The sequence below is a fragment of the Schistocerca cancellata genome, chromosome 9 (assembly GCF_023864275.1).
Source record: "Schistocerca cancellata isolate TAMUIC-IGC-003103 chromosome 9, iqSchCanc2.1, whole genome shotgun sequence".
NCBI lineage: Eukaryota > Metazoa > Arthropoda > Insecta > Orthoptera > Acrididae > Schistocerca > Schistocerca cancellata.
The window spans coordinates 201,460,869-201,484,868 of NC_064634.1; the positions used below are offsets into that span (position 1 = coordinate 201,460,869).

A 24,000-nucleotide genomic window follows, 5' to 3' on the forward strand; every position below is an offset into this window, starting at 1 on the left:
TTGCAACTTGCAGTGTACCCAATATCTCAAACGGAAGATCTTCTGTGCAAGATGCAGGACATAGTTAACAACCCAGTAGGCGCAACATGATCTATGGTTGTCTGCAATCAAATTTGGTCGTATACATAGAGGAGTGCCATATCTAGAGGTTACTCCTGGACGTTCCAATTCCGGAAAAAGGACGCATGGGTGACCTCCACGCGATCCAGTTCTGTTCATGCCGAGATGTGTGGGTTTCCAAAAGGAGAGCAACGCGGAGTTATCCTCAAGTCGAGAGGCCCACAGTAGTTTTCTTCCGGTTTCCAAGACTAAAGTGGTGTTGACGAAACTACTTCTGAACCTCAACCTTGGGGCTCCTGGAACGTATCCAGGTAGTCGATGATTTTCCTGGTTGTCCTGGTTTGTTCTCTCCGCGTTGGCAGCTACTTTTCGACGAATAGCTGGCGGCACTATGCCCAGGTCTGTTTCCGGAGTGAGAGGGCAGGTAGAGTTATTCTCAAGTCAAGAGATCCACAACTGCTTCCTTGCAGCTGCAAGACTGAGGTGGTGTAGACGAAACTACTTCTGGACCTCAACCTTTAGGGCTGCTAGATGTACTCATGTAGTGGATGATTTTCCTGATGGTCCTTATTTGTTCTCTCCGTGTTCGCAGCTACTTTTCGACGAATATCTATGTCAGCTAGGTTATCAAGTGGTAGAATATTACTGCCCCGATTTCATATGACTGACTCTTAAATGCAAAACTCCTGTGTGAAATGGCTAACGTCAGCAATGGAGAATGTCTCCCTGGTATCACTTATGTGAGGGGCGTTCAATAAGTAATGCACATTTTTTTTCTGAAAGCGGATTGGCTTTATTCAGGATTCCAATACACAATATTACTCCCTAGGCTTTTGGCTACAAAACTCTTTTTTCAACATAAGCCGGCCTCTGTGGCCGAGCGGATCTAGGCGATTCAGTCTGGAGCCGCTCGACCGCTACGGTCGCAGGTTCGAATCCTGCCTCGGGCATGGATGTGTGTGATGTCCTTAGTTTAGTTCGGTTTAAGTAGTTCTAAGTTATAGGGGACTGATGACCTCAGCAGTTGAGTCCCATAGTGCTCAGAGCCATTTGAACCAAGCTTTGAGGGGAAAGGAGCGACAGACTCAAAAAGTATGATTGGCAGCTCTTTCTGTGTCCTCCCAGGAGTGGAGATTTTCCTGCGCGGTGGGTACAAGACGCCAATCTTTCGGTATGAAGGTGATTCGCTTCTGGACGGTCGGAGATATTGGCTGTGTTTCGCTTTTGGACTGTCAGAGTGAACGTTAGAGTTATTCACTTCTGGTCTGCCAGAGTAAAGGTGATCGCAAGAGTCAGGAGTATTACTGTCACGGTAGTCTGGGCAGAGCCTGTCTGTTGCCATTTGGTGGCAATAGTCAGTATTGTTCGATGTTTCGTGCTTGCACTATCTCGGTCGGATCTTCATCCATGGGCATCACCCGCCACTTACAGCGGCTGCAACAACATCCCTGTGCTCCGAGCTGTTTGTGCGGGCCAGTCTTGCTGCTGGTAATGTATTCGCAGCACCGGCGCTATAGTCTAATTAATTTGACCCCGCCCAGCTTACGCTGTCGCCCTGTGCACAGTCAGGGCTGGTATGTGTGATATGTATCAAGGGCTCACATTACAGACCAATATTGTTTGTAATACTGAGGGGTAACGTGATAAGGCATATTCCCACTCCCAAAGTTTGTAGGGCTTCATAATATGATAGCTGATGCCACTCATGTACGTGAATTCGGCCACCATCTCATTACCCATGTTATAATGTCCTTTTTATATTCAATTAGATATTTGCGTCTTGTAATACTTTAGGAATTCTCGCAATATATCACTTTTTGATACCAAAATCTTATTAACATTTTACGTTTATTATTAGCGTCCTTTGCAAGATACGCGTGATCAGCTATTAAATCATCATGAACAGGGCCATATCATGATTTCTCGGTAATTTGTCTGTTGCGTGGTACTAACTGTGGTAGTTAACTAATACGGATGTCTTAAATGAAACATGGTGCCATGTCCACCTCTGGACTTCGGAACCTTGGAAGGTCTCTGCAAAAATTCTGCAAGCGCCTATGAATATCTGCGATGCTCTGGTTTTCCTCCAAATGAAACTGGATGACAGCTCTCTGCTTGGAACGCATCTCAGTTACGAGTAAGACGCCGTTTTGAAGGCTGTGTATAACGCCGCCACTTATCGGGACGTCATGACACTTGAACAACCGTTCCGAAGTGGCAAGTTTGCCTTTAACAGAGCAACAGTGCGGAAGTCCTGTTTGTGTCCTTGCCGCGGAGTGAGCGCTTGTTTGTTTACTCAATGCTTGGCCGTTTCGCGCGCGCCAGCTTAACCATATACACTATGTGATCAAAAGTATCCGGACACCCCCAAAAACATACTTTTTTATATTAAGTGCATTGTGCTGCCACCTACTGTTAGGTACTCCATGTCAGCGACATCAGTAGTCATTAGACATCAGGAGAGAGCAGAATGGGGAGCTCCGTGGAACTCACGGACTTCGAACGTGGTCAGGTGATTGGGTGTCACTTGTGTCATACGTCTGTATGCGAGATTTACACACTCCTGAACATCCCTATGTCCACTGCTTCCAACGTGATAGTGAAGTGGAAACGTGAACGGGCAAGTACAGCACAAGAGCGTACCGGCCGAACTCGTCTGTTGACTGACAGAGACCAAATGGTTCAAATCGCTCTGAGCACTATCGGACTTAACATCTATGGTCATCAGTCCCCTAGAACTTAGAACTACTTAAACCAACGTAACCTAAGGACATCACACAACACTCAGTCATCACGAGGCAGAGAAAATCCCTGACCCCGCCGGGAATCGAACCCGGGAACCCGGGCGCGGGAAGCGAGAACGCTACCGCACGACCACGAGCTGCGGACTGACAAAGACCGCCGACAGTTTGAAGAGGGTCGTAATGTGTAATAGGCAGACATCTATCCAGATCATTACACAGGAATTCCATACTGCATCAGGGTCCACTGCAAGTACTATGGCAGTTAGAAAAAGGTGAGAAAACTTGGGTTTCATTTTCGAGCGGCTGCTCATAAGCCACACATCACGCATGTAAATGCCAAACGACGCCTCGCTTGGTGTAAGGAACGTAAATAAATGGTTCAAATGGCTCTGAGCACTAGGCGACTTAACTTCTGAGGTCATCAGTCGCCTAGAACTTAGAACTAATTAAACCTAACTAACCTAAGGACATCACACACATCCATGCAAGAGGCAGGATTCGAACCGGCGACCGTAGCGGTCGCTCGGTTCCAGACTGCAGCGCCTAGAACCGCACGGCCACTCTGGCCGGCAAGGAAAGTAAACATTGGACGATTGAACAATGGAAAAATGTTGTGTGGAGTGACGAATCACGGTACACAATGAGGCGATCCGATGGCAGGGTGTGGGTATGGCGAGCGCCCGATGAACGTCATCCGCCAGCGTGTGTAGTGCCAACAGTAAAATTCGGAAGCGCTGATGTTATGGTGTGGTCGTGTTTTTCATGGAGGGGGCTTGGACCCCTTGTTGTTTTCCGTGGGACTATCGCAGCTCAGGCCTGGATTGATGTTTTGAGCACCTTCTTGCTTCCCACTGTTGACGAGCAATTCGGGTAAGTCGATTGCATCTTTCAACACGATCGCTCACCTATTCATAATGCACGGCCTGTGGTGGAGTAGTTACACTACAATAACATCCCTGTAATGGACTGGCCTGCACAGAGTCCTGACCTGAATCCTATAGAACACCTTTGGGATGTTTTGGAACACTAACTTCTTGCCAGACTGCACCGACGGACATCGATACTTCTGCTCAGTGCAGCTCTCCGTGAAGAATAGGCTGCCATTCCCCAAGAAACCTTCCAGCACCTGACTGAACGTATGCCTGCGAGAGAGGAAGCTGTCATCAAGGTTAAGGATGGGCCAACACCATACTGAATTCCAGCATTACCGATGGAGGGCGCCACGAACTTGTAAGTCATTTTGAGCCAGCTATCCGGATATTTTTGATCACATAGTGTACATCAGAATGGCGAATCAGTAAAGAAAATCGAACTCAAATTTACGTTCGAAAGCAAATTTGCACGACCAACAGCACTCGAAGTTGAAAGATTTTTACGAGAAGAGGTGAAAATTCCGGCGGTCGACATCAATGGTATAGAAAATTTATCCATTGTGAGCAGTATAGTCTATGTCAAAGTCAGCAAGGATGCAACATGCGAACGGTCCTTTGGGGAAGAAAACATGGACCTCCGCTTCTGCCACACTGATGGGAATCTGGGTACTGTGAACGTCGATCATGCTGGTTTGGGACTCCGCTTGATCAGGATCTTTGAACTTCCATTTGACTCCCAGCAGAAGAAGTTGAGTCGGCTCCACACCCCTACGGCACGGTATATAGCCATGTCGCAGAAAAATGGACACAGTTTCGAACATGTCTTGTCCTGTATGGAGTCCAACAGGTCCGAACTGAACATAGAAAACAAGTCCCCTCATACCTCTATATCAGCGGTTGCCGTGCCATTATCATGTACGACGGACAATGAAGAACATGTTCCGGATATGGGAAAGAGGGCCACCTCAGATCGGAATGCATCCAACGCCGGCTCACGCGTCTACAGCCTTCAGATATGGCTCCGCCGTCGCAGCCGCCACTGCTTCCCGTGACTTCCGTTGCCGACCTCACGCCTGCTGTATCTTCATCGCGGCAATCGACACTCCCTGATGACCCAAATGAGCACCGTCCGATGCGGCAGGAAGATGAAACACCCATTCTACGTTTAGTGGACTCCATTCCAACAGCGCCGCCCCTGTCGACAGATGTTGATGCCCATGGCGAAAAAATGGTGTTAGACTTGCTGATCGTGCCAACTGCGGCCTTTGTGCCACAGCCTTGTGAGTCGCTGTCTTCGTCTGACACAGAAGGCATACCAGAAAGTAACGATCCCCACAGCGCCGAAGGCGGAGGCGCAGAGCAACTTCAGAACAGGTTGAGGGCCAGCCACCTTGGGATGAGGACTCCACCCGCCTAGACGAAACTCCTTTAGAGGCAGCCACTGCCGGCTGCAACGTTTCTCCCTGACTTCTATAGTTATGCGACATATAGGACGCCTGGTGATCAGACTGGCAGTGGTATGGCGATATTAGTGACTTACGGTATTCCCGTCAAAGCTGTGACTCACCTCCCCTCAGCTAGGGGGCTAGTGATCACAGCGCTGGGTACACGTACTATTAACGTGTGCCCTCCGTCGGAAACCGACGAACGCCACGAAAGATCCCGCAGTTCTACTCAGACGAAATCACCCCTCTCTTTCTTGATCGCTACGAGCAGTATATCTTCGGCGGCGATTTTAACAGCGTGTCCCACACTTTTTTGACTCGTCAAGATCTAAGGATATTGGGGCGAGACCTGCATCTCATCGATAACTGGAAGTACCAGGTGACCGACGCAGTCACTCGGACAGTCGTCTTGCCCACATCTGTCTCACATGATCTCTCGCCGGAGTGTTGAATGCCGAACAATGACGACTTGCCTTTTCCGACCATAGTGCCTTTATATGCACGGTCACCCTCCAGCAACAACATGTATGGCACAGCAGTGATACGTGACATCTTTCACGATACCCTTCGACATTGGCATCGTGGATGGAAGGTAGAAAACCAGCGTTCCGATGAGTGCTAACACAATATGAAAAGGACTTCGCCACATGGCATCGTCATACTTTCGACTTTTATTACACGACATTTTGCGAACTCGCATCCCAACCGCCGTCACCAGACCGACAGATGGCAGCCGCAGAATTAAACCCTACAAACTGTCTCTTACACGCCGCAGACTGAAAGGGGTCATCGCGTGGTCGTGGCTTCAAGACCGAGCGAGCGACAAAATCTCGTCTATGCAGCAATTGTCGACGCCAAAAACAGCTAATAATGGACGTCACTTTACCGAATGGCGAATCCTTAACCACCCAGGCAACCATTGCGGAAGCCTTTGCAGACCATTATCGACGTTTTTACCAGGAGGAGAGTATAGAGGAGGGAGACGATAACGACATTTTGCAACATGTGTCCTGCGCCCTAGACGACACACCGTCGCTTTTAGCGGAGATTATGCAGGACGACACTGAGGGCGCGCATTTAACAAGTCACCAGGCCGAATGGACTGTCGCTGGAATTCTGTCGGGCTTTCCGCACCCTAATGATGCCAAGTTGGACAATGTACCAAGAGCTGGTGTCCCCCGACTTTTGTGTGCCACCTGCCTCCGTCAGAGCACTACTCATACCGATACATAAGTCTCCCAGAGGTCAGTCGATCGAGGGCTACCGCTCGATTACAATGCTACATTCACACTATAAGATCTTTGTCTGGTTCCTGCCAGCACGCATAAACAAGGGCCTGCCACTAATTCTTTCAGTGGAGCAAACAAAACTAGGAGGAGATCCCAACATGCAAACGACCATTGGTGAAGGTAGGGATTTGATAGCTTTCGCCAGATCCTGTCGCCTCTGTAATCTCAACTTACTTCGACCACGCTTTTGACAGAGTACACCATAAGTTTGTTACGACAGCTCTAGCCCATATGGGCTTCCCATCTGGCTTCCTAGACGTAATTTTGCGCCTCTTACGTGGAGCATCATCCCATGTATTGGTAAATGGACGTACAGAGGTCCCTTGCCAACCCGACGTTCGGTTCGACAAGGATGGCCAGTCACCATGATTTTTTAGGCGATCGCACTGGAACCACTCATAGAAGGGTTGAAATGCAAATATTTGGGGATTACGTTGAGGTGCCACACTTCGACTGGAGAGCATATGTTGATGACCTTCTACTGCTGGTCCGCTCAGAAGATGAGTTGCGTTCCGTGCTTGAATGGATTAAGCGATGTGGAATAGCGACGAAAAGCCACATGAGTGTAGCCAAGTCGGCGACGGTGCACATCAGACAGGGCCTCAAGGCGGTCTGGACTGCGTGGTGCCCCTCCCACAGGCGGAAGCGATCAGTTATTTGGGTATTACATTTACATGAGATATGCGCTGCAGAAGTCTACCAGAACCTATTTCAACGCATAGACAAAAAATGGTTCAAATGGCTCTGAGCACTATGGGACTCAACTTCTGAGGTCATTAGTCCCCTAGAACTTAGAACTAGTTAAACCTAACTAACCTAAGGACATCACACACATCCAAGCCCAAGGTAAGATTCGAACCTGCGACCGTAGCGGTCCCGCGGTTCCAGACTGCAGCGCCTAGAACCGCACGGCCACGCATAGACCTCCTATAGTGAGTCCAGTACCTCAAACTCCATGTGGCACGCAAGTTGCTACACATGGCTCAGCTTCTCCCCTTACCTATAGGAATGGCACGTAGACTACGGGCGGCATTTGGATATATGGGCGTACTGGGACTTATAAATGTACGAACGTGGGCTGCGGCCTTATATTTCTGCGAAATGGTGAAACTGTGGACCTGTCAACATATTTCACTTGTGGGCAGTCTGTTGGAGGAACTGATGCCGGCATTCATCTTGCCAACTGTTACGACTGCGCACATCACTCTCTCTATTTTCCATACCTCGGCATTCATACTCGAATATAGCTACGAGCGCCCCGGTCTGCCCACCACTCGAGCTCTGAAGACGAGAGACATCTATCGTTTTCTGCTGAGATCCGAGCCTCGCAATATGATTGAGACTAAAAACCCAGCCAAACTAGGGCCTGCAGTGTGGAGAGCAGGTCCAACAACACTTTCTCCCTACATGGGTTTGAGCGACGTGGTACCATGTAGTCACAATAGCTGACGCTGCTATTGGGCTGAAGGATTTTCCCCTCTGCCCGCAGTGCCACCTTCCAGACGCTGACATGTGGAACAACATTTGACGTATGGCTGCTAGTACAGAAGATCCTCGCCTGTTACCTTCGTGCCCCACTCCTGTCACACCCAGAGGATAATTACCTCCCGACCGCGAAGACTTACGTTATCACATGGTTTAAAGGGAAGTCCGTTTATTACTTATTCTGCGATGATGAGAAGACGGTTCCTGACTATTGGCAATATTTCCCAGATAATCACTGCACACTTGAGCACACTCCTCGCTATCAACAACTCTTCGCAAATTATTTGTGCAGTGTCTTGATAAACCACCCTCACACTTGGGGAGTGACGGACGGAATACGACCGCCGCAGTTGACCTTGACAAGAGGCGAAGTAGTTATCGACTTGGTACGAATGAATATTGTCCGCAGATGGAAAGTCTGCGTGGAACGGTGTTCTGGATTTGTTTTTCATCATTATTTTGATTTCCTTTGACAGTGTGATTGTTGTTTAAGCAGTACAACTGTAACAATTTCCATTCTCTTCCTTGTCATTGGATCTTCTGAGTTCATCCCTGTGTTGAAAGGTGGACGCATGAAATCAATGTGATTAGAAAAATATTATTTCATGTTGTGATGATTTATGTTCTTTAATTTGTTTACAGTGCCTTCTTAGTAACAGAAACAATTTGTATTTTAGAGTCTAACAACAAAATACATAAGGTTACAAAAAGATTAAAAAATAAATGGAAATAAAATCAGAGGGGGCGTTTAGAGACGGGGAGGTGGAGGCATCGTGGACAGGTCTCGGATTTCGACCCCTGCTTACCCTGTCTCCATCAACCTGGAGCTGAACGCTGTACTTCTAATTAAGAAAGGAAATAAAATAAAGAAGAAAAGCGGTTAAGGCGACCGCTCTCGAATAAAAAAAAAGTGGCTACGCCGGTTCCTGTCAAATTACCGAAGTTAATGTTATAGCGGAAAGGTCGGGGAACAAGGCCAGTGTTCACTCTGTCTGCTTGCCGGGGGGTCTCATCCGAGATGTGGAGGAGGCCCTGCCGGCGGCGATAGAGAGCACTGGGTGCACCCGACTGCAAATTGTTGCTCATGTCGGCACCAATGACTCCTGCCGTCTGGGTTCAGAGGTCAGCCTCAGTTCGTACAGGCGGTTGGCGGAGTTGGTGAAGGCGGAAAGCCTTGCTCGCGGGGTGAATCTGAGCTAACTATTTGTAGTATCGTTCCGAGAACCGATCGCGGTCCTCTGGTTTGGAGCCGAGTAGAAGGCTTAAACCAGAGGCTCAGACGATTCTGCGGAGATCTGGGGTGCAAATTTCTCGACCTCCGCTATCGGGTGGAGAAATGTAGGGTCCCCCTACATAGGTCAGGCGTGTACCTCACGCAGGAAGCGGCTACGAGGGTAGCAGAGTACGTATGGAGTGCACATGTGGGTTTTTTAGGATAGAGAATTCCCTCCCTAGGCCCGACAAGGCGCCTCCTGAGACGCGGCAAGTTAGGAGTGGGTAAAATGCAACAGGGAATAACAATATTAATGTGCTAATAGTAAACTGCAGAAGCGTCTATAGAAAGGTCCCAGAACTGCTCTCATTAATAAACGGTCACAATGCCCACATAGTACTAGGGACAGAAAGTTGGCTGAAACCAGATGTAAACAGTAATGAAATTCTAAACTCAGATTGGAATGTATACCGCAGAGACAGGCTGGACAGTGAAGGGGGAGGCGTGTTTATAGCGATAAGAAGTGCAATAGTATCGAAGGAAATTGACGGAGATCCGAAATGCGAAATAATTTGGGTGAAGATCACGGTTAAAGCAGGCTCAGACATGGTAATTGGATGTCTCTATAGGCCCCCTGGCTCAGCAGCTGTTGTGGCTGAGCACCTGAAGGGTAATTTGGAAAATATTTCGAGTAGATTTCCCCATCATGTTCTAGTTCTGGGTGGAGATTTTAATTTGCCGGATATAGACTGGGAGACTCAAACGTTCATAACGGGTGGCAGGGACAAAGAATCCAGTGAAACTTTTTTAAGTGCTTTATCTGAAAACTACCTTGAGCAGTTAAACAGAGAACCGACTCATGGCGATAACATATTAGACCTTCTGGTGACAAACAGACCCGAACTATTTGAAACAGTTAAAGCAGAACAGGGAATCAGCGATCATAAAGCGGTTACTGCATCGATGATTTCAGCCGTAAATAGAAATATTAAAAAAGTTAGGAAGATTTTTCTGTGTAGCAAAAGTGACAAAAAGCAGATTACAGAGTACCTGACGGCTCAACACAAAAGTTTTGTCGCAAATACAGATAGTGTTGAGGATAAGTGGACAAAGTTCAAAACCATCGTACAATGTGCGTTAGATGAGAATGTGCCAAGCAAGAGCGTAAGAGATGGAAAAGAGCCACCGTGGTACAACAACCGAGTTAGAAAACTGCTGCGGAAGCAAAGGGAACTTCACAGCAAACATAAACATAGCCAAAGCATTGCAGACAAACAAAAATCACGCGAAGCGAAATGTAGTGTGAGGAGGGCTATGTGAGAGGCGTTCAATGAATCCGAAAGTAAAGTTCTATGTACTGACTTAGCAGAAAATCCTAAGAAATTTTGGTCTTATGTGAAAGCGGTTGGTGGATCAAAACAAAATGTCCAGACACTCTGTGACCAAAATAGTACTGAAACAGAGGATGGCAAACTAAAGGCCGAAATACTAAATGTATTTTTCCAAAGCTGTTTCACAGAGAAAGACTGCACTGTAGTTCCTTCTCTAGATTGTCGCACTGATGACAAAATGGTAGATATCGAAATAGACGACAGAGGGATAGAGAAACAATTAAAATCGCTCACAAGAGGAAAGGCCGCTGGACCTGATGGGATATCAGTTCGATTTTACACAGAGTACGCGAAGGAACTTGCCCCCCTTCTTGCAGCGGTGTACCGTAGGTCTCTAGAAGAGCGCAGCGTTCCAAAGGATTGGAAAAGGGCACAGGTCATCCCCGTTTTCAAGAAGGGACGTCGAACAGATGTGCAGAACTATAGACCTATATCCCTAACGTCGATCAGTTGTAGAATTTTGGAACACGTATTATGTTCGAGTATAATGACTTTTCTGGAAACTAGAAATCTACTCTGTAGGAATCAGCATGGGTTTCGAAAAAGACGATCGTGTGAAACCCAGCTCACGCTATTCGTACACGAGACTCAGAGGGCCATAGACACGGGTTCCCAGGTAGATGCCGTGTTTCTTGACTTCCGCAAGGCGTTCGATACAGTTCCCCACAGTCGTTTAACGAACAAAGTAAGAGCATATGGACAATCAGACCAATTGTGTGATTGGATTGAAGAGTTCCTAGATAACAGAACGCAGCATGTCATTCTCAATGGAGAGAAGTCTTCCGAAGTAAGAGTGATTTCAGGTGTGCCGCAGGGGAGTGTCACAATATACATAAATGACCTGGTGGATGACATCGGAAGTTCACTGAGTCTTTTTGCAGATGATGCTGTGGTATATCGAGAGGTTGTAACAACGGAAAATTCTACTGAAATGCAGGAGGATATGCAACGAATTGACGCATGGTGCAGGGAATGGCAATTGAATCTCAATGTAGACAAGTGTAATGTGGTGCGAATACATAGAAAGAAAGCTCCTTTATCGTTTAGCTACAATATAGCAGGTCAGCAACTGGAAGCAGTTAATTCCATAAATTATCTGGGAGTAGGCATTAGGAGCGATTTAAAATGGAATGATCATATAAAGTTGATCGTCGGCAAAGCAGATGCCAGACTGAGATTCATTGGAAGAATCCTAAGGAAATGCAATCCGAAAACAAAAAATGGTTCAAATGGTTCTGAGCACTATGGGACTTAACATCTGTGGTCATCAGTCCCCTAGAACTTAGAACTACTTAAACCTAACTAACCTAAGGACATCACACAGATCCATGCCCGAGGCATGATTCGAACCTGCGACCGTAGCAGTCACGCGGTTCCGGACTGAGCGCCTGAACCGCTAGACCACCGCGGCCGGCCAATCCGAAAACAAAGGAAGTAGGGTACAGTACGCTTGTTCGCCCACTGCTTGAATACTGCTCAGCAGTGTGGGATCCGTACGAGATAGGGTTGATAGAAGAGATAGAGAAGATCCAACGGAGAGCAGCGCGCTTCGTTACAGGATCATTTAGTAATCGCGAAAGCGTTACGGAGATGATAGATAAACTCCAGTGGAAGACTCTGCAGCAGAGACGCTCAGTAGCTCGGTACGGGCTTTTGTCAAAGTTTCGAGAACATATCTTCACCGAGGTGTCAAGCAGTATATTACTCCCTCCTACGTATATCTCGCGAAGAGACCATGAGGATAAAATCAGAGAGATTAGAGCCCACACAGAGGCATACCGACAATCCTTCTTTGCACGAACAATACGAGACTGGAATAAAAGGGAGAACCGATAGAGGTACTCAAGGTACCCTCCGCCACACACCGTCAGGTGGCGTGCGCAGTATGGGTGTAGATGTAGAATTACCAACGGATGTGGTCAGTACTGTGATGGGTGACAGTCCAGGTACGCCGTACGCTATTGACATTTTCTCTTCTGCCTTCACGGCAGACACAGGAGGCGTGCTAACGTGGAGTAGTCCTCGCACCAAATATCATGGATTCAATTCCAAATCTTTCCCCGGAGTCTCATGAAGTGAGGGCATGCCACACTGTTAACGGTAATCCGTACGTCGGATAGGGACGTCTAGCTCGGAGGGCCACTGTACTCTTCGAGAGAAGTAGGGTATGTGCCGGCATCAGTTTTCATCCTCCCCCTTCTCTCATCATCTCGAAAACGAACATGACGCTACACTATACACACAGACTCAACAGATACACTTAAGTACACAGCTCTCATACTTCGCGAAGGAAAAACGTCTACGTTCACCAAGGCGAGGAGAAGCCTTCTACACTACTGGCCATTAAAATTGCTACACCAAGAAGAAATGCAGATGATAAACGGGTATTCATTGGACAAATATATTATACTAGAATTGACATGTGATTACATTTTCACGCAATTTCGTAGATCCTGAGAAATCAGTACCAACAACAACCACCTCTGGCCGTAATAACGGCCTTGATACGCCTGGTGTAATGACGCATTCCTATGCAGAGACATACAATATCTTAAAAGCTGCGCCAAAGATAAATTGAGAGGCATGTATATTATAATCTTTGTAAAGTTCACATTGGATTCTCTTTTGTTTCATACTCCAAGGAGCTAAGGGACACTTTCGATTGTTGCCTCGTGGAGGATGGACGTGATTTTTGGACTGTGAGAAAGGCAGCCATGTAGTTAGTAATTATGGTTTGTGCGACAAGCAGAGCAAGTCTTATTGTCTTGTGAATAAAAAATAGTGAGAAGTATCGAAGTGTTACGAAAATTATTTAAAGCAACGTAGCATTGTATTCCCTGGTTTCCACCGTCTTCGTGAAGTGAACCGATGCCGACTTGGGAAGATACACACGGTCAACAAAGAGAAGAACTTCGATGGCGACTGATGAATTAATATTGTGGCAGAAGGACTAATTCTACGTCTAAGGTGAGAACTCTGATTAAATCAACAATGACGTAGAATTCAAAATGTAATTAATCGAAATGGTAAATTATATTACAGGCATATTTCACGCAGCACTGTATTTGTCCGCATTCAAGCCAGTCAATACGATCCGTCAAAAAGCCTTTCAAAAATTATAAAGTTAAAAAACACAATTAAATCAAATGTTTTTTTATTTATTTCGCCACACTGGCGACCGCTGACAGGGACAGTGCTGGTGGAACAAAGAGTAAGTACTTGATTGTTGTGCTACAAATGTACTTGTACTAATTACTGTTTCTCTGTTACATGACGCACATGGAAAATGACGAATAAGGTGAAACAATGTTAACTGTATAAACAGATGGCACAATAACCAGAAGGAACAAGGACAAGGATTTACAAAACTAACGTAATCGTGAGTGACGCAGCTCAGCCGGAATTAAGGTAGGAAAGCGCAAACGCATGCAGTGGCTGCACCTTGGCTTAGCTCCACTTAAAGCAGAACCTTTTCCTTTCCATATTAAAATCCTGGTAGTGTTTGTGGCAACACACAATTACACTTTGATAATTACTTTTTTATGTTCAACAATCGCAGAATTAGAAGACGTAGTGCGCCATCTTGTAAATTTCCGACGCGCAACAAATAACAATCGCGAGATATTTCTATTAATTCAACTGCGAGAGAATTTAAAGATTTAGATTAACAGTAAAGTACAGATAAAAATAATATCTCCACAATGGAATCGGAGAATTTTAATTTGACAAATGTTCATGGACACGTCACCGATTCTGACAATAGTGACGTAAATGATGACGCAATTAGTTTTTCAGCACAACATAATGTAGAACTAAATACGATTCAATTGCACTCCACAGGGATTAACAATAACGAACCACTTGCAAATGAAACCTTGTGCACAGTCGATGAAGCATCGATTACCAGATCAGATGAAAATATTTCGCGTGAAATCAGTGAACCTAGCCCGGTTTCGATTCAATCAGATCGTGGTAGAGAAACAATGGCTACAAATAATGGCATAAATACAAACACACAAGCTTCGTCAGTTACGCTTGAGGCATTATATAGTCTGATGTCAAACGTGAGCGAGCAATTATCTGATTTAAAGATGAGTCACAACACAACGAACACAAAACTGGCGAATCTAGAAGTCAGCCACAACACAACCAACACAAAATTGTCGAATCTGGAAATCAGCCACAACATGACAAACACAAAATTGTCAAACATGGAAATTGGGTTCCAACAGCAGTTTTCAAGTGTAAACACGCAATTTGAAAATATGCACAAACATTTTGATCAACGCTTAAATAAACTCACCAATGAAATCGATCAAAAGATCGAAGACAAAGTCATCAAAACCGTCAATAGTGTATACAATGTATTGGCAAATGACTTAGAAAAGAAATTGTCAGATCTTACAAACAAACAGGAACAGGAACTGTCAGAAATAGTAGAAACACACAATCAAACACAAACCGTACAAAAAGAAATACATGAAAACGTACAGGCGATTCAATTAAATTTAACAAGAGTACAGTCCGCATGTGAAGAAATACCTGACCAAGTTAATAAAGTTAACGAAGAAGTCGGTTTTCTGAAACAGGAGACTCAACGTATCAAGGCGGACATTATCAAAATAAATGAAACTTTAGGAAACGGTAATGTAAATGAATCAATAACTGACCGGGAAACAAAACTTCTTGAAAAATTAGGTAATGAAATCAAAGTAGCCGAGGACAGAATACGTAAGGAAATTGCTGGTAGACTAAATGTTTCAAATGATTTGCCTACGTCAAGCAACAGGCAGCCTGACACTTATTCACCCGTGCCAGATTACGATGTCAATAACGCAGAACATCACGCGCCCAGTTCGGCGTATGTGCACGCACCGGCGCAGGCAAACAATGGCTATTCGCCAAACGCGGTGCTGCAACAGGCAGTAGGCGTGTCGCCTTGCATCTCGACGATTCTAGTCGATGAGAGCCTGTTGAAACATAGACAGTTTCCAGTTTTCTCCACAGAATCCAGAAAAACTCATCCAGTCGTATTCGTAAGAGCATTTAAAAATGTCTTACCAAGGAACTGGACTGAGGCACAGAAAATTAGATATGTAGTAGGCTTCACACAAGGCGACGCACTTTTGTGGGCCACAGACATGGCTGAACAGTGCGTCACCTACGAACAATTTGAACGGGCTTTCTTGGAGAAATATTGGTCTGCTGGGGTCCAAGAAAGACTGCGACGTGAGGTATTCAACCCACAACCGTTCAACCTAAAAAACGGCGGGTTGAGAAAGTATTTCGAAAAGTACTTGAATAAGACGCGCTATTGGAATAATCCAATACCGCACGTAGACGTTCTCAAAATTCTGAAAAACAGACTACCCGCGAACTTACGCGAAAAATTGGTAACCATACCGGAGAACGACCTTGAATACTTTCTTTCCGTGCTTGACTCAATTGATCTAATATACGAAGAAGAGCCGAGCACAAGTAATCGGAATGAACACTCCGTAACCAATCAAAACAACGGTAACGGGAATCATTTTAATGGCAATGGACAAAACCAACACAGTTGGCATCCGTATCCGACAAGGCCAAGTAATGGAACCTGGAATTACGGAAATCGGAAGAATTCGGCGCCACAGAGACGTGAAGACCGAAGGTATCGTGCAGATTACGGTCCACGCCGGTATGGAAATGATAGAAATCACGTGAATGATGGGTCAGGCCCGCGTGATGAAAGGCGGCACACAAATGAAAATTACAATAGTTACAGTAATAGGAATGACAGACCAAGGAGGAATAGCGACGGCCGGTCGCAAGAAAATGTTGCACGCAGCGGTCCGGAAACTAATTGGCGACAGAATAACCACTCAGTACACTTTGTAGATGTAACGGACAGTACTGAAGCAACGCCGTTGTCTCCCCCGGTAAACAACAATCGGTCGTAATGAGCCCCCACCGGCCGACCGATTTGACGACAGGGGGCACAAACAAGCACACATTACATCTTAGACAATTATTTTTAAGATATGATCAGGACGCGACCGTAGAAGATGATCTATGTGAAGAAGAGAAGAAAGCACCGGACAAGGTAAGTGACCTCGTGCAGGCTGTAATAACAGCAAAGATAGGAACTATAATTACCAACGTAATTTCAGATACAGGCGCATCTACGAATATTATTTCTAACAGTTTATTTAAAGAAGTTTCGAAAGCATTAAACTAGAAAACATAACTGAAATTTCAGTTAAACATCGAAACTAGTAACCAACTGGGGGCATATGCCAGCTAAAAAACGCATTGTCAACCACATCTAATGAAACATGTGTTACTGTGAGTCTTTAACACTATAAAATAAACCATACGGTACTTTTGTAGTCTAAATCAGTTATTTAAGAGAGAGGAACGAAGCCAAATTAACGCGAGGGCCAGAGTTTGTTCGCTTGAGACGAGCAACAAACCACGCGTCGAAGTTGCAATACAACGCTCAGCTGACGAGAACGTGATAGCTGCATGTCAAGACAAGGTCATTGGCCGCGCTGTAGGCAGTGAGCCGGGGAGAAATCTTCCCCCTTCCCTGTCCGATCAGCTGAGTGTATACAAAGCGCGAAGGCGCATGCGCGGTCGAGTCCAGACGACACGTGACTCATATTACACGATGGCGGCTATCACGAATAATGTTCACCAACAATGCAGAGTTTTCTCCGCGCCTGCAGTCCAGTCATGGTACACAAGCGTGCATGCGCGGAACGTTTAAAAGTTTTGAGACCACGCTTAGTATGAGACACAGTGACGAGAGCCATTCAAAAACAAGAAAGAAAAGGATACTCAAGTCTTGTAAATAGTAGCTTAGAAAATTTAATTATAAGCTGGTATTACGTAATAAAAGTGAACATACAAGGACATACTGGTCATGGACGGTATTGTAATATTATATTATATTGAGTAAAATCTTAGCTTGTACGGAAGGAGAAAGAAAATAGAAAAAAAAAAATAAATAATGCAGATAGATAACCGGAAGAAAGGCTATGTACACGAGAACAACACACAATTACATATAGGGAAAAAGCAGCAAAGAGGAAAGCAAAGAGATAACGCATACATTTACATTACACAGTAGCTAGCGATTTTTAGAATGAACAACAAGGTAAACGTGTGAATTTTTGTGACTAAGGAAAAGAATGACACAAGCGTTAAAATAGGAAAATAATAAACAGATCTATGCAGCGTGAGTAATGAACTGAATCGCTCTCAAAGCAAATACCTAGGATTTGAAACACATTAACGTTAGGAAACACCTAAAGCACTCAGCAAACAACTTTGTAGAATATATAAGCTATACACGAGGTTATATGTACGAAGGCTAAAGTGTAAAGGAGGAAAATATGGAATGATTGCGCATTAATGGACCGTAAGGCAGTTATGTATGTAGGAAGAAATATTTAGTTGTAAGTATTATTAGTATAAGGGACGATGCTCAGCACACCCTGAATTATTTTGGAATATTGAAGGAATGGTGCAGGGTACCGAAAAAAGGGCCCCACCAGCAATGTGTAGATTAAGTGGTAGATATTTTTTGTGTGTATAAACGTATATATGAATGTGTGAAAGGCGAAAGAAGCTCTGTACATGTACGGAACTTAAACAACGTAGAAGTGTATAAGGAAAATTAAACTCTAAGATAACTTCGTATAAACAGGTATACCTAACGTCAAGAACCAACTTAATTAAAACCGTAAGACTCTACGAGTTTACGAGAAAATGCGAAAAACCTGATACAAAGTGCAACATTAGCGATTCTTCACTCATGTATGCAGAAGGAAGGTATGGATTACTTTACACACTTGAAACATGAAATGATAAATCACGTTAAAATTATATCTTACATACATATCACGATTTACAGTCACAAAGAATGAAAATGATATCGCCGCTGTACGAGAAACAGGTAAGTAGTGTGATCGACGACCTGTAAGCAAAGGAATCGTCTATAAAATAAACTGTGAAAAAAAAGAACGTCATACAGAATTTCATGCTGCACTGAAGCTATGCAAGTCTGATTATTCGTGTACATAGATTTTCATGACAACCGATGCATTAAAATGTCTGTATTTTTTTCTCCCATGATAACACAAGACGCCTATAAGCGTACTTAAATTGAAAATGATACACGCACACAAGGGCGTGCTGCTATTATGAAACACTGTACATATTAATAGTTGCTACACCCTGAACTTCAAGATTGTATGTTTATATGTCTATGTTAATGTAGGAAATTTTATTAGAGGTAACGATTTACAAGCACACCAGAACGTGCTTAAGCACAAAACACTGTACATATTAGGGTTACGCTGCATATAAATGATTATTTCGTGCATTTTCATATTTTATAGGTAAAAACCGTAGCATACACGTAGTCGTTGCCATTACCCTAAGTAGAAGGTAGAAAATTCCCTTCCCAAGGTACAGTGGAGCGGCTACAGGTGTGTTCTCTGCATGCTGAGGCATGTCGTTGCGTATGAAGAATACGTAACGAAGGTAAACCTTAACTTACACTCGAGTTCAAGAAAGAAAACAAAGGACTTGTTCCTTCTAACTGATTAATGGAAAAAGGTGTGTGTGTGTCAGTAAAATCCAAGACGAAGAAGCCACTATGAGTGGTCAAAAATTTTTTTTCAATTTTCGTCGATAGTTTTTTCCTGTAATTAATGTAACTAATGTATTGTATGTGTTTTATGTTATTCCATTGTATGTGATGTACTTTGTATTTCATACCAAGTCCCGTGACTTACAAATTTGTGAATATTTATGTACATTGACCAGAAATATTGAGGGGAATGAATCTCGGTACAATAGGTAAAAGGGGTTAATACGAAGAAAAAAGTGTAGTGAAAAGAAAGTTTCGATCGCAATACTCGCGGTTAAAGTGGTGTGTGTAGAAATTGAAATCGTGCAAAGTAGTGCTACGTTGCAAGTGTCAGCGAGCCTAAACAAGGGACATCGAAAAATTGAAGCTAGTATCGTCAAACGACCCATGGCGTCACAATAGGAAAGGACAATGCCAAACAAGTTTGACATGGTACGCTTCTTACCTGGAGCGGCATCGACGGGATCGTCCTCCACCTCGCACATAGTGTGGTGTGTTCTTCGGGGCACATATTCCAATGTACCTCGTCGTATCCAGTCTAAGTACTGGAAGGAACTACAAAAAGCACACGCATACTGAGGTTCGGAAGTCTTGACGGTACCCTCACGTCGGTGTATATTCAGTGCACTGGCGCGCGCATTCAACCAACGTCGCCCGCTAACGGACGACCAAACAATCAGGCGCGCGTATCACCCGCCCATATTCAACACGGGCTAGCGAACAAAGCTCGTCGCCCCAGAATAAATACAGAAAGCAATACAAGGACTTAATTTTCACCTCTGATGAGGAAGGAAACATTTGTAAATAACGTTGTATTCATTGTATATTTTATTGTACAAACTTTACCACATGATGTTTTCTCAATGTTAACCAAAACTTTGTATATTAGGATTAAGGTTTGTAAATATTAGCATAAGTATACCAAAAACTGACACACACTCAGTAATACCAAAGAATTCACAGTGCCATGAAAATGAGACAATAAAAATGAAGGTTGTAAATAAAAGACCCCCAAACCTATCAATTGCAAGGTCGACTACTGTATCCTGTCAATCAAATAAAATTTTCTAGTGACAGTATACAGTAGGGGGGCAGTTGTAATGACACATTCCTATGCAGAGACATACAATATCTTAAAAGCTGCGCCAAAGATAAATTGAGAGGCATGTATATTATAATCTTTGTAAAGTTCACATTGGATTCTCTTTTGTTTCATACTCCAAGGAGCTAAGGGACACTTTCGATTGTTGCCTCGTGGAGGATGGACGTGATTTTTGGACTGTGAGAAAGGCAGCCATGTAGTTAGTAATTATGGTTTGTGCGACAAGCAGAGCAAGTCTTATTGTCTTGTGAATAAAAAATAGTGAGAAGTATCGAAGTGTTACGAAAATTATTTAAAGCAACGTAGCATTGTATTCCCTGGTTTCCACCGTCTTCGTGAAGTGAACCGATGCCGACTTGGGAAGATACACACGGTCAACAAAGAGAAGAACTTCGATGGCGACTGATGAATTAATATTGTGGCAGAAGGACTAATTCTACGTCTAAGGTGAGAACTCTGATTAAATCAACAATGACGTAGAATTCAAAATGTAATTAATCGAAATGGTAAATTATATTACAGGCATATTTCACGCAGCACTGTATTTGTCCGCATTCAAGCCAGTCAATACGATCCGTCAAAAAGCCTTTCAAAAATTATAAAGTTAAAAAACACAATTAAATCAAATGTTTTTTATTTATTTCGCCACACTGGGCATTGAGTCAAACACAGCTTGGATGGCATGTACAGGTACAGCTGCCCATGCAGTTTCAACACGATACCACAGTTCATCAAGAGTAGTGACTGGCGTATTGTGACGAGCCAGTTGCTCGGCCACCATTGACCACACGTCTTCAATTGGTGAGAGATCTGGAGAATGTGCTGGCCAGGGCAGCAGTCGAACATTTTCTGCATCCAGAAAGGCCCGTACAGGAGCTGCAACATGCGGTCGTGCATTATCCTGCTGAAATATAGGGTTTCGCAGGGATCCAATGAAGGGTAAAGCCACGGGTCGTAACACATCTGAAATGTGACGTGCACTGTCCAAAGTGCCGTCAGTGCGAACAAGAGGTGACCGAGACGTGTAACCAATGGCACCCCATACCATCACGCCGAGTGATACGCCAGTATGGCGATGACGAATACACGCTTCCAATGTGCGTTCACCGCGATGTCGCCAAACACGGAGGTGACCATCGTGATGCTGTAAACCGAACCTGGATTCATCCGAAAATATGATGTTTTGCCATTCGTGCACCCAGGTTCGTCGTCGAGTGCACCATCGCAAGCGCTCCTGTCTGTGATGGAGCGTCAGGGGTAACCGCAGCCATGTCTTCGAGCAGATAGGCCATGCTGCTGCAAACGTCGTCGAACTGTTTGTGCAGATGGTTGTTGTCTTGCAAACGTCCCCATCTGTTGACTCAGGGATCGAGACGTGGCTGCACGATCCGTTACAGCCATGCGGATAAGATGCGTGTCATCTCGACTGCTAGTGTTATGAGGGCGTTGGGATCCAGCACGGCGTTCCGTATTACCCTCCTGAACCCACCGATTCCATATTCCACTAACAGTCATTGTATCTCGACCAACGCGAGCAGCAATGTCGCGATACGATAAACCGCAATCGCGATAGGCTGTAATCCGACCTTTATCAAAGTCGGAAACGTGATGGTACGCATTTCTCCTCCTTACACGAGGCATTACAACAACGTTTCACCAGGCAACGCAGGTCAACTGCTGTTTGTGTATGAGAAATCGGTTGGAAACTTTCCTCATGTCAGCACGTTGTAGGTGTCGCCACCGGGGCCAACCTTGTGTGAATGGTCTGAAAAGCTAACCATTTACATATCACAGCATCTTCTTCCTTTCGGTTAAATTTCGCGTCTGTAGCACGTCATCTTCGTGGTGTAGTAATTTTAATGGCCAGTAGTGTAGTTAGTGGACCGAACCTGTCCTTCGGCTTCTCGCAGCCATCCATGCCATACGACCTTTTACTTTATGAACCTATAAGGGCTGATAGGGAATATTCCGCAACCAATTCCGCATTTTTTCAACCGAAGCTGGCCGAGAAAAAAAAATGTGTGAGCTGCCAGAGGGGTGATCAATGTCCAGTCGGCCGGCCGCGGTGGTCTAGCGGTTCTAGGCGCTCAGTCCGGAACCGCGCGACTGCTACGGTCTCAGGTTCGAATCCTGCCTCGGGCATGGATGTGTGTGATGTCCTTAGGTTAGTTAGGTTTAAGTAGTTCTAAGTTATAGGGGACTGATGACCACAGATGTTAAGTCCCATAGTGCTCAGAGCCATTTGAATGTCCAGTCTAATGACCTGCTTTGCGTTTAGTTCATTCTCGTCGATTTCATCCATTCAACGTCAGCGAGTTCAATTGAAACGATGGATGAAGGCCACGGTGACGTCTGACAGAAGCTCACGGTCTGCATGGGCTTCGAGGAGATAGAGCCTTTTGGGTAAGGGCGCGCACGCACTTGCCCGGTAATGAGCAATTACGCCATTCGGCAGGGACACGTAATCACAATTACAATAGGCCAGCGGCACCGGCCATTAGACCAGCGGCGGGATGACACGGTCGTGTGGGCGGTCATCAGCGCAGAGTAAATTATTGCGGCGCGTAATGGCCGCGCTTAGTGTGAAAGTGGCGCCGGCGCCGCGACGGTCACATACTGGGCCGTTTCACGTCACGGCCAGCGCGGGGCTAATCCGCACATTAAAGTTAAAACGCCCGGCGGGGGCGGGCGGCACTGACAGTACACTGCAGACAATCCGCGCTGCGCCTGTTGTCAGCGAGGAGCGGGACCGCGGCCGCCCGTCCGCGCAGAGGTGTCCTGCGGAAGGCCGCGCAGATCAGCCTGTGAGAAGGGACGCGTCTGGAGAGTAGCTGGTGGGTTTGACGCCCCCAGATCATTAGAGAAGAGGCGCAAGGTCGATTTGGACAAGGCTAGGAGAAGGAAATTCACGGCCTTTTGAAGGAAACACCGAGGCTTCTGAAACTTCCTGGCAGATTAAAACTGTGTGCCCGACCGAGACTCGAACTCGAGACCTTTGCCTTTCGCGGGCAAGTGCTCTACCAACTGAGCTACCGAGCACGACTCACGCCCGGTACTCACAGCTTTACTTCTGCCAGTCACTCGTCTCCTACCTTCCAAACTTTACAGAAGCTCTCCTGCGAACCTTGCAGAACTAGCACTCCTGAAGGAAAGGATATAGCGGAGACATGGCTTAGCCACAGCCTGGGGGATGTTTCCAGAATGAGATTTTCACTCTGCAGCGGAGTGTGCGCTGATATGAAACTTCCTGGCAGATTAAAACTGTGTGCCCGACCGAGACTCGAACTCCTTTCTTTCAGGAGTGCTAGTTCTGCAAGGTTCGCAGGAGAGCTTCTGTAAAGTTTGGAAGGTAGGAGACGAGGTGCTGGCAGAAGTAAAGCTGTGAGTACCAGGCGTGAGTCGTGCTCGGTAGCTCAGTTGGTAGAGCACTTGCCCGCGAAAGGCAAAGGTCCCGAGTTCGAGTCTCGGTCGGGCACACAGTTTTAATCTGCCAGGAAGTTTCATATCAGCGCACACTCCGCTGCAGAGTGACAATCTCATACCGAGGCTTCTGTCTAATTTCGTTTAGGGAAATCAAGGAAATTATCGAGGCCAGACTGGAATGCGGTCCCCGCTGCCCCCCTATACGAGTCCACGTTCGATGCTACATCCACATTTAAGCGCACTGCCCAAAATACACGGTCGAGTTACTTTAATGTGACCATCGCCTACGTTCCATGTCAACGTGCAGTAACTACTGACAGACGCTAGGTGCCACTACC

The 24,000-nt window shown here is 45.5% G+C and overlaps 1 non-coding gene across 1 annotated transcript; it reads left to right on the forward strand.

Moving 5' to 3' along the window:
• The first annotated feature begins 23,641 nt into the window (after positions 1-23,641).
• On the forward strand, positions 23,642-23,715 carry Trnas-cga (transfer RNA serine (anticodon CGA)). The gene has a single exon. It is a non-coding gene; the product is annotated as a tRNA-Ser (tRNA).
• Positions 23,716-24,000: the final 285 nt, after the last annotated feature.